This window comes from Triticum aestivum, chromosome 6D (genome assembly GCF_018294505.1).
Source record: "Triticum aestivum cultivar Chinese Spring chromosome 6D, IWGSC CS RefSeq v2.1, whole genome shotgun sequence".
Lineage (NCBI taxonomy): Eukaryota > Viridiplantae > Streptophyta > Magnoliopsida > Poales > Poaceae > Triticum > Triticum aestivum.
Genome location: NC_057811.1, coordinates 101,768,669 through 101,781,229, shown reverse-complemented (window position 1 = coordinate 101,781,229; position 12,561 = coordinate 101,768,669). Strand labels below are relative to the sequence as shown.

Below are 12,561 nucleotides of genomic sequence, written 5' to 3'. Positions count from 1 at the left end.
ATGATGCTTCGATGGAGATCAAGGTGTCAAGCCGGTGACGATGGTGATCATGACGGTGCTTTGGAGATGGAGATCAAAGGCACAAGATGATAATGGCCATATCATATCACTTATATTGATTCCATGTGATGTTTATCCTTTATGCATCTTATTTTGCTTAGTACGGCATTAGCATTATAAGATGATCTCTCACTAAATTTCAAGGTACAAGTGTTCTCCCTGAGTATGCACCGTTGCGACAGTTCGTCGTGTCGAGACACCACGTGATGATCGGGTGTGATAAGCTCTACGTTCACATACAACGGGTGCAAGCCAGTTTTGCACACATAGAATACTCGGGTTAAACTTGACGAGCCTAGCATATGCAGATATGGCCTCGGAACACTAAGACCAAAAGTTCGAGCGTGAATCATATAGTAGATATGATCAACATAGTGATGTTCACCATTGAAAACTACTCCATCTCACGTGATGATCGGACATGGTTTAGTAGATATGGATCACGTGATCACGTAGATGCTTAGAGGGATATCTATCTAAGTGGGAGTTCTTAAGTAATATGATTAATTGAACTTTAATTTATCATGAACTTAGTCCTGATAGTATTTTAACTATGTTGTAGATCAATAGCTCGCGATGTAGCTCCCCGTTTATTTTTGATATGTTCGTAGAGAAAAACTATGTTGAAAGATAATAGTAGCAATGATGCGGACTAGGTCCGTGATATGAGGATTGTCCTCATTGCCGCACAAAAGAATTATGTCCTTGATGCACCGCTAGGTGACGGACCTATTGCAGGAGCAGATGCAGACGTTATGAACATTTGGCAAGCTCGGTATGATAACTACTTGATAGTTTAGTGTGTTGGGGATCGTAGCAGAAATTTAATATTTTCTACGTATCACCAAGATCAATCTATGGAGTCATCTAGCAACGAGAGAGAGGGGAGTGCATCTACATACCCTTGTAGATCGTGCGCGGAAACGTTCAAGAGAACGGGGTTGATGGAGTCGTACTCGTCGTGATCCAAATCACCGATGATCCTAGCGCCGAACGAACGGCAGCTCCGCGTTCAACACACGTACAGAGCGGGGACGTCTCCTTCTTGATCCAGCAAGGGGGGAGGAGAAGTTGATGGAGATCCAGCAGCACGACGGCGTGGTGGTGGAAGTAGCGGGATCCCGGCAGGGCTTCGCCAAGCGCAAGCGGGGAGGAAGAGGTGTCACGGGAGGGAGGGAGGCGCCAGGGCTTGGGGTGCTGCTCCCATGCGCCTCCCCACTATATATAGGGGTGGAGGGGGCTGGTTTCTTACCCTCCAAGTCCATTGGGGCGTTGGCAAAGGTGGGGGAAAGAAATCCCATCATTTCCCTTCCCCACCGATTGTTATCCCCCTTTTTTAGGGATCTTGATCTTATCCCTTCAGGATATGATCTTATTCCTTCTAAGGTGGGATCTTGGTGCGCCTTGACTAGGGGTGTGGGGCCTTGCCCCCACTACCCACGTTCATGTGGGTCCCCCCATGCAGGTGGGCCCCACTTCGGAACCTTCTAGAACCTTCCCGGTACAATACCGAAAAATCCCAAACATTTTCCGGTGGCCAAAATAGGACTTCCCATATATAAATCTTTACCTCCGGACCATTCCGGAACTCCTCGTGACGTCCGGGATCTCATCCGGGACTCCGAACAACTTTCGGTTAACCGCATACTAATATCTCTACAACTCTAGCGTCACCGAACCTTAAGTGTGTAGACCCTACGGGTTCGGGAGACATGCAGACATGACCGAGACGACTCTCTGGTCAATAACCAACAGCGGGATGTGGATACCCATGTTGGCTCCCACATGTTCCACGATGATCTCATCGGATGAACCACGATGTCGAGGATTCAATCAATCCCGTATACAATTCCCTTTGTCTATCGGTACGATACTTGCCCGAGATTCGATCGTCGGTATCCCGATACCTTGTTCAATCTCGTTACCGGCAAGTCACTTTACTCGTTCCGTAATGCATGATCATGTGACTAACTACTTAGTCACATTGAGCTCATTATGATGATGCACTACCGAGTGGGCCCAGAGATACCTCTCCGTCATACGGAGTGACAAATCCCAGTCTCGATTCGTGTCAACCCAACAGACACTTTCGGAGATACCTGTAGTGCACCTTTATAGCCACCCAGTTACGTTGTGACGTTTGGTACACCCAAAGCACTCCTACGGTATCCAGGAGTTACACAATCTCATGGTTTAAGGAAATGATACTTGACATTAGAAAAGCTCTAGCAGACGAACTACAAGATCTTGTGCTATGCTTAGGATTGGGTCTTGTCCATCACATCATTCTCCTAATGATGTGATCTCGTTATCAACGACATCCAATGTCCATGGTCAGGAAACCGTAACCATCTATTGATCAACGAGCTAGTCAACTAGAGGCTCACTAGGGACATGTTGTGGTCTATGTATTCACACATGTATTACGGTTTCCGGATAACACAATTATAGCATGAAACAATAGACAATTATCATGAACAAGGAAATATAATAATAACCATTTTATTATTGCCTCTAGGGCATATTTCCAACAGTCTCCCACTTGCACTAGAGTCAATAATCTAGTTCACATCGCCATGTGATTAACACTCATGGTCCACATCGCCATGTGACTACACCCAAGGAGTTTACTAGAGTCAATAATCTAGTTCACATCATCATGTGATTAAGACTCAATGAGTTCTAGGGTTTGATCATGTTCTGCTTGTGAGAGAGGTTTTAGTCAACGGGTCTGCAACATTCAGATCCGTGTGTACTTCGCAAATCTCTATTTCATATTGTAGATGTTGCTACTATGCTCCACTTGGAGCTATTCCAAATGGTTGCTCCATTATACGTATCCGGTTTGCTACTCAGAGTCATCCGGCTTGGTGTTAAAGCTTGCATCGACGTAACCCTTTATGCCGAATTCTTCATCACCTCCACAATCGAGAAAACATTTCCTTATTCCCAAGGACAATTTTGACCGCTGTCCAATGATCCACTCCTGGATCATTCTTATACCCCCTTGCCAGACACGTGGCAAGGCACATCGCAGTACACAGCATGGCATATCATATAGAGCCTATGGCTAAGGCATAGGGGACGACCTTCGTCCTTTCTCTTTCTTCTACCGTGGTCGAGCTTTAAGTCTTAACTTCACACCTTACAACTCAGGCAAGAACTCCTTCTTTGACTGATCCATCTTGAACTCCTTCAAGATCATGTCAAGGTATGTGTTAAAGCTTGCCTGATAAGACTTTCACAGAACACCATTGTGGGATGACATTCCAGGGGTGCAACTCAGCCTTGTCCATAACTTCCTCAGCTTTCTTTAGGGCAACTTCTGCCTTGCCAGCAGCTCTAGTTTAATGTAATTGTTTGCCATTAGAGTGTACAAGGACCAGTGAACTGGAGCCACCTTCTGCAATTCTTCCAGGATCTTCTCCGCAGTGTCCAGGTCATTCATTGTGATATAGAGCTCCAGACCTTTGTATGCCAACCCGTGTTGACCATAGCAGTTAAGCAAACAGGAATAAGTTTTTACTGACTTAGATATATCTGGAAGGCTCCAGAGATATTCTTCAGCTGCCTGTATCCCATGTACTTTTGAAACGAGGTCAAGCCGCACTGCCTGATGGCCAGGACTCAAGTTTGCTCCACGAGCTTCCATCCAGTCCAGCAACTGGGTACATAACAACATGGGCGAAAATTATACAGTGAAAATAAGAAGATACTTTGCTCAGAAAGAGATTGCACCAGAAAAGCACATGCACGCTTGGTACCACAATATTATAGTGAACATAAAAAGAACATTACGACAGACGAATGTCATCACCATCTGAACCTTCTGCTGTTGGAACATAATAAACCTTCATTTTCTAATGTTAAGTCTTAGTTTTCTTCCCTCCAGAACATTTCTTCTCCAAGTTTTTTTGCCTATTCATGTGTGAGAATCGAGATCCCCGCTAAGCAGTAGAGTGTGTTATGGGCAAGCAACCAATGACAGATGAATTCCACGAAATTGGAAATTAACTCTGTTTAGGACCATTCTTAACCATAAATAGTTTTTGTGGTAGACATTATTGGTCAAACCTCCTCAGACTGTATATGTTTGATCTGCAGTTATTTGTACCGAACATGAAAATACATGTTTGTTTGAGACAAATTATCCATCAAAATCTTTCCAGCAGTCTGTTAGAAGCAATAAAGCCTGTTAACTACAGCACAACATTCATTGTTCCAACTGAATCATTTTTTCTCTCGTTTTTCTCTCTCTTTAGCATCGGCCTTCATGATTATCAATAATATTGAGTACTACTCGTAACTGATTGCAAATGGTAGTAGCACAAGAATCATTTTTGGGGAGGAAAAACATGCTTCGCGCACGAGCGTATCGAAAATACGGTGACCGGTAAATCGCTAATGCAGCATCGAACAACAAAAGGAAGAGATTTGGGGGAGGGGTGGCACCTCGAGCGCGCCCTCGTTCTTCTTAAACCTGGTTAGTTCGCGGACGTACGCGAGGATCTGTTGCCGCGAGAGCCGGGACCTCTGCCGGAGACATTCGTCCATCTCCGCCGCCACTATCCCCGGCGGTCTGCCGTCGGACACCTTCGAGATCCTCTTGTACAGCGGGACCCACGACGGCTCAAAGCCGCGCCTATCGGAATCTGCCGACTGGGCCTGAGGCTGCGCGAGCTCGTGCGCGAGTCTCGCCGGGGCAACGGAGATGCGCCTCCGCGCCTCCGCGGCGACCGCCCTGCGCAGCATGGGTGGCTGCCTGCCTGTGTTGTTGAGATTTTTTTTTGTTCGGTGGGGGTGGTTCTATAGGTGGCCAAACGGGCCGGGCCAAACAGGCCAGCCCACGAGCACGCCGGCACGGCCCGCCATGGGCCAGGCACGGCATGGGCTTTTTTTAAGGGGTGAGAAAACCATTATTCATCACCAAAATCCACATGTTGTGGGATACATCTAGGGTCATGGGAGTGTCAAACCAGACGTGGCGACCCGTACCCTGAGAAAGAGAAAATCGAGCTAATCTATGTGCTTCATAATTAACAGCACGTCCCTCGAAAATGAAAACAGAATTAAATAAAGTAGCTTTTGCCCTAATCTCGGTGATGATTGCCCCATGAGCCCCTAATGTTCCTTTAGAGATGTCGGACACCACTTGCTTGCAGTCGCTGGAGATAACACAGTTCGTCAAATTTAGATCTTCCGCACGAGCTAGCGCCTCCCTGCATGCTATAGCCTCCAAAGTGGTTGGGTTGCACACACCATAAACGACCAGCGCCGAGCTTCTCAGATAATTTCCTCTATCATCCCTACAGACCGATGTTGCCGCTCCCCCTCGCTCATTCCTAACAGCGGCGTCCACATGGATTTTAGCGTAACCCTGTGGTGGTGCCTTGGCTCTAGGCCGGGTAGATGTAGGAGGTATAGTTGCCCGGGCTGCTGGTGGGTTTTGATGTCCTACTATTATCTGTAGGTCGTCGATGAATCTGCGAATGAAGGCTTGAGTTGACTGTGGGCCAGGCATGGCACGGGCTAAACGGGCTGTGCCCGGCACGCGGCACGCCTTGGGCCGTGCCTGAGCCTGGAGCCTCGGCACGGCCCGTTTATTTTTTAATATAATTTTCAGAATTTTTTTCTATATGTATATCTAAAATATAGCCCAGTAGGCCTAAAAATCAGCCCAACAGGCTGAAAAAATGCAGCCCAGCGTGCTAAACGGGCCAACGTGCCGGCACGTTTACTAACTGGGTCGTGCCTGGGCCTGGAGGCGCAGCACGTGGGCCGGCACGACACGACCCGTATAATAATCGTGCCCTGGCGGGCCGTGCCGGGCCAGGCACGATTATGCTGGGCCGGGCCGGCCCGTTTGGCCAGGTATAGGTGGTTCTGCGGGCTGCTCAACTTTTTTTTGAGACAAGCAGGCTGCTCAGCTGGTTCGGCGAGATTCTGATATGCGATGGCCCTCGGCCCTCGCTGTGGCGACAAGGCCATGGTGCACGAGCCCAACCAACGGGGAAAGGCATCCCCCAATTGCTCTAAAAATCTAGAGCGTAATTGGTTTTGGTGCCAAAAATTGGCATGCCAATGTTTGACATTGTGTCAAATATTGGCTAATACTTGGTTGGTTATCAAGTTATCATACCTATCTCATACAGACCAATCATGCTCTACTATAAATTTCTGCACGCTCTTGGAAAGGCCACCCCCAAATCTTCTCTGCTTTTGCCAAATGGCGGCACAACATTGTATGTGCGTCACTTGTTGTAACCTGAGAGTTCTTTTTTTCAAAATGTTTTATTCTTGAACCGTGCATCTAACACCAAACCGTTTTCACTGTTATTTCTCGTGTTGACATCTTCGAAATTAGATCCCATGTTAACAGGTTTTGATAAACATTTTTTTCACAAAAATAACCAGCAATAAAAAAACTGAAAAAAAACTAATAAAAATAAAAATAAAAATGAAAACAGAAAAACTAGTTCATGCAAAAAAAATATGAAAAAAGGGAAGAAACAAACCAGAGCCCAAAAGCACGGTTGCAGTTTTTCATCTTCTTCGGAAGCACATGTTGTGTTTTTTATTTTATTCGGAAGCAAAACCGTGCTTCCACTAGAAGCAAATCTATACTTCTCGTGAAAGCACTTTTTTTCGAGGAGCATAGATGTGCTTCACAAGGAAAAAATCCAAAACCTAAGAAAAATAGGTGAAAACGAAAAAACCCAAAAAAACATTTAAAATTCGTAAACACGTACAAAGAAAGCGTAATCCAGAGAGAGTACCCAACACAAAACATGTGATGACGGATGGATGCACCACTTGGCACGTTCCCAGGCCACCACAAGTGACCTTTGAAGATCTTTTATTCATCCCTATATGACGCTCACTGCGTCAAATTGCTGGTGAAATCCACACGGGTCGACCGAGTGGGCCGGCCCACGTCATATGTCCAATGCCATCTAGTTTTGTTTTTCTTCACTTTGTTTCTTCTTCTTTTGTTCTCATTTTTTCTGTTTCTCTTTTTAGTTCATTTCTTCTCTTTTTTCCAATTCTTTTTTACATAAATTCACAAAATTTCAAAAAGTTCAGATTTTCAAAAATTACTTGGAATTTAAATTTCTTTATTCATTTTTCAAAACTTGTTCAAACTTTGAAAAAATACTCAGGATTTTGAATTTTGTTTAAAATTACCATGAAATGTTCCCAAATACAAAAATTGTTAGGCATTTCAAAATTTTGTTCACATTTTCCAAAAAATCATGTCTAAAAAAGTTTGCATTTAAAAAATTTATTTGTCTTATTAGAAAATTGTTCGGCATTTTTGAAAAGTGTTTGTTGATTTTGAAAAACCATTCACGTTTTTAAAATTTGCTCATGTTTGCAAAAACAAATCTTGGGAATACCACCGAGTTTTGTTTTTCTTCACTTTGTTTCTTCGTCTTTTCTTTTCGTTTTTACTGTGTCTTTCTTCTTCTCATTTTTTTCTTTTTTCATAAATTCAAAAAATCAAACAGTTCAGAATTTAAGTATTTTTTCATGCTTTTAAAAAAAAATCATTTATAAATGTTCAAATTTTGAAAATATTATTTGAAATTTTGATTTTTGTTCACAATTTTTCAGAGATGGTTGAAAGTTTAAAATTTTGTTCCTATTTAAGAAAATCGTGTTTTGAAAAAATTGTTTATAATTTCTGATTTTTTTCATAAGTTTTAGAAAGTAATTGCACCTTTAAAACTGTTTGGGGATTTTGAAAAACTACTTATAGTTTTAAAATTTGTTCATGTTTCAAAAATGTTTGAAATACTTTAAGAAATTCGGAATTGCAAAGTTTGTTCACATTTAAAAAAAATGGAATTTCAAATTTGTTCCCAATTTGGAAAGATGGTTTTGGAATTTTTCAAAGATGTCCAAATCTCGACACTATAGTATGTTCTTAAACTTTTCGCGCTTCCTACAAATCACCAGAAGTCATAAGGTGTTGTGGCTAGGAGCGGGCGTTATGGTGTTTCGATTTCTCGATTCCTCCATAGGGCAGGGTGATTCTGGGAGTATTTTTTCGTGCTAAGAAAACATCTCGCTAGCGCAAGCCCCGACCCAGTCGTGTGACTCATGTGTGTTATGATCCTATATGACGCAAATCGTGTGACTCATGTGTGTTATGATCCTATATGACGCAAATAGGTTCAAACCTCCTTTGGTTCATAGGATAGGAATTTTATAGGAATAGAAAAAATCATAGGGAGTGAGATGACATACATCTCAATTCCTATATAGAAAGAGATGTCATTTAGTTCATAGGATAGGAATTTTTCCATTGAGTCTAGCCTAATATTTTTTTCTCCAAAATGTGAAGGATATATTCCTATCCTACATAGTAATAGGAATCCTTTCCTACAAACCAAAAGGCTTCAAAGGAATTTTTCCTTTGCAATTCCTATCCTAGGAATTCCTACAAACCAAAAGAGGCCTCAATGGAATCTTTGTGGGAGGTGCCAACTTCCCCATGAAACATTCTGAAATGGATGAAGTGCATCTTAGAGACCCTTGTGCGAACTTCGTATAATGGGCCCTTTTAATAGAATCAAAATTTTCCTCCAATAAAGGATGCATCACCATTCGGAGATTCAGTTGGTGGATTTAGATGTTAGCTCTTTTTTCTTCTCTCGGAACTAGATAATTGTTTTCTCCTGGCCCTTTGAAGTTAGAGAGACATTTTGCTTTATTTTTCTCATGTTGTATGTGAGCGAGAGAGCACCTGTGGTTTGGGCTCTCAAGAAGGGGTATCCTTGGAATTTCGTGTGCCCTTCTCGTCCTCTTCGCTCAAGTCATACGTGTCTGCAGACTGATGGTTTATCCAGGACGACCAGAGCTACAACTCCTCTCTGGCCGACAAGTAGAGCCCCTCCTCTTATTTGCTTCTACCTATCTTTTCCTCCCCCTACCGTCATTCCACTACATCTTCCACTTCACCTGATGCCTCCTTGTAAGACACCAATTCATTTAATTGGTTTCAGGTGTGCAAGCCTAGAATCGTATCTTGTGGCACACCGAAATTTGATAACAAATATCAAACCAACATATATTACAAGTGCGATAATTAGAGAGGTTCGAGAGGGACTCTATTGAGCATTCAACTCGAATGATCAAGTATCTTCAGAAGCCAAATATGTCCATCCCTTCGATCGGTACATCATTGCACTTGCTATGTGGGTAACACAAATAAAAAGCATGACCTAAGACTTAATCAGGATCTCCCATGAAGAATGGTTGCACTGGTTAATAGTCGGTTTGGTCGCACTTATTACTCGATCAGACCGATGGGGGTTATTTATTCATGAACCAAAATCTCTTAATCAGGATCTCTCATAAGCGTCTGGATCAAGGCATTCAAGCTTCTTCAGGCACTCGAGGAAAGACTCCGCACCAGCAACATCCTATGACTCTTCATAGTGCTTCAGAAATCTGCTCACAAGCTCTTTCGATGGCACCCATTTGTGTGTCGTCACCATGTTCTTTGCATCTCTCAAGATCTCCAGTGCCGTGTTAACATCAGATTTATCCAGATAGAACTTTGCAAATATGTAAACCGTCCGCTCGTCGCAACGGCCCTGAGCCATTGTACTCTGACGGATAGCCTCAGCTTCGTCTATCATATTCTTATCAAGGTAAGCTTTGATCATAATATTTGTTATCCTCATGTCATAATGTTCATGATTCGATTGCCACTCCTGGAAGATTTGCTGCAAAGACTCAAAGTCATCAATCATACTCAGACCTTGAAGCATCACAAGGTAGCTTCTGTTCAAGCATTTCTTGAATGTGGACTTCAAAGACTTCCAGATCCTCTTCACCTCGGTTGAATTGCCACAATGGGCATGTAAGGAGAGGAGGGCATACCAGGAGCGCAAGTCAGCCTTGTCCATAACTTCCTCAGCTTTCTTTAGGGCAATTTCTGCCTTGCCAAACAACTTTAGTTTAATGTAATTGTTTGCCATCCGAGTGTACAAGGACCAGTGAACTGGAGCCACCTTCTGCAATTCTTCCAGGACCTTCTCCGCAGCGTCCAGGTCATTCATTGTGATATAGCTTTCTATCAAGGTGAAGTATGTAAACTTATTAGCACTTACACCACTTCCTCGCATTTCTTCAAATGTGGAGAGAATTTTCTCTGGCTGGCCTGCCTTTTGGTACAAAATCATCAAGTTGTTGTACACCAGTTTATCTGGAACAATGTTTTTGGCCTTCATCTTCTCATAGAGCTCCAGACCTTTGTATGCCAACCCGTGTTTACCATAGCAGTTAAGCAAACAGGAATAAGTTTTCACAGAGTTGCATATATCTGGAAGGCTCCAGAAATATTTTTCAGCTGCCTGTATCCCACACACTTTTGAAATGAGGTCAAGCCGCAGTGCGTGATGCCCAAGCCTCAACTTTGCTCCATGAGCTTCCATCCAGTCCAGCAACTGGGTACAAAACAACATGGCCGAAAATTATACAGTGAACATGAAAAGATACTTTGCTCAGAAAGAGATTGCACCAGAACAGCAGATGAACACTTAGTACCACAATATTACAGTGAATATAAAAAGATCCTTAGGAGAGACGAATGTTATCACCATCTGAACCTTCTACTGTTAGAACATGAACCGTCATTTTCTGGTGTGAAGTCTTACTTTTCTTCCCTCTAGAACATCTTTTCTCCAGGATTTTGCCTATTCACGTGCGAGAATCAACATCCCCGACTAAGAAGTAGAGTATGTTATGGGCAAGCAACCAATGACAGATGAATTCCGAGAAATTGGAGATTAACTCAGCTTAAGACCATTCTTAACCATCAGCAGTTTTTGTGGTAGACCTTATTGCTCAAACCTCAGACTGCATACGTTTGATATGCGGTTATTTGTAAAGAACATGAAAAGACATGTTTGTTTGAGACAAATTATCCATCAAAATCTTTCCTGCAATTGTCTATTAGAAACAATAAACCCTGTTAACTACAGTACAACATTCGTTGTTCCAACTGAACTAGCTCATGGCAAATGCATATTTTTTATCATTTTTTCCTTCAGCAACTTCGTTCATGATTATAAATCATAATTGAGTATGTCAATGATTGCAAATAGTACTAGCACAAGAATCATTTTGGGGAGGAAAAAGCATGCTCCCATACTATCTCTTTATCATAATGACATTTACTATGAAAGATCATGGCAAACACATCTTTATGTTGCTATTTAGGTGGGGATGGAGCTGTGAAACAAATAGATCACAAATGCTAGTGTTGTTTTCCACAAGTAAACATAACAAAACGTATTTAGGTGGGGTTTTCATAATTCAACTCAATTGCTAAATCTCTGCAGATAGATAGGCATCAATATGCATGACCTCATATCTCAACCAAATGCAGATTACCGTAATAGCAATGGAACCTTAAGTCATTGACTCACTACGATCATTTAAGTAGAAAATTTTCAAATGTTTATTATTAAGCCACTTTAGTAAAATTCACCTCAGTACACCGAGTCTGAGGCTCAAAACATCTTATACGCAGTCATTGTCTTCAATTCTTCATAGACTATATCCTATGACTATCAAATAGTGAGAAGTGAAAACATATGAGCTATACTCACTAAAAGCACAACACTTATTTTGGATCGGAGGGAGTAATATTCAGAAAGAATAGGAAGCTGCAGCATCTCTTCATATATATTCCAAAAATTACAGGGGTCAAGATACTGCGCACCACCTTCGCTAAAGATAGAGAAAAACAGAACAGGGTATCATAATTACGATCATGTTATGACCAAAGCAATGTCCAGTATGGCACCTATTTTCACTTAGCATCAGACACCAAAATACCATCGTGGCGGTTGGCAACACAATCATTTGACCCTGCCCTACCCTTCAGTAGTTCAGTTGAAAAGGAACTTCAAGTTTGCGCCGTTCATTTCCAGTAGCGACCTTAAATTAAGATGATCCACAAAGAGAACACACATAGAGGTTGAATGAAAACCCTAGTATATCAATCCGTTCCCTTTCCTCGCTTATCCCGAAGAAAACTTCAAGCCCGCTACTTTTCGCACGAGCCTATCGAAAGTACGCTACCGCTAATGTAGCATCGAACAACAAAAGGAAGAGATTTGGGGGTGGGGGATGGCACCTCGAGCGCGCCCTGGTTCTTCTTGAACTTGCTTAGTTCGCGGACGTACGCGAGGACCTGGTCCTGCGAGAGCCGGAGCCTCTGGCGGAGCCATTCGTCCATCTCCGCCGCCACTATCCCCGGCGGCCTGCCGTGGGACACCTTCGAGATCCTCTTGTAGAGCGGGACCCATGACGGCTCAAGACCGCGCCGCTCGGGGACTACCGACTCAGCCTGAGGCTGCGCGAGCTCGTGCGCGAGTCTCGCCGGGGCAAGGGAGATGCGCCGCCGCGCCTCCGCGGCGACCGCCCTGCGCAGCATGGGACTGGCTGCTTGAGTTTTTTTTGAGTGGAGACTGGCAGGCCGCT

General features: G+C 43.2%; 1 pseudogene; it reads right to left on the bottom strand.

Moving 5' to 3' along the window:
- Positions 1-9,378: 9,378 nt before the first annotated feature.
- Positions 9,379-12,533, bottom strand: LOC123142495 (pentatricopeptide repeat-containing protein At4g01990, mitochondrial-like; annotated as a pseudogene).
- Positions 12,534-12,561: the final 28 nt, after the last annotated feature.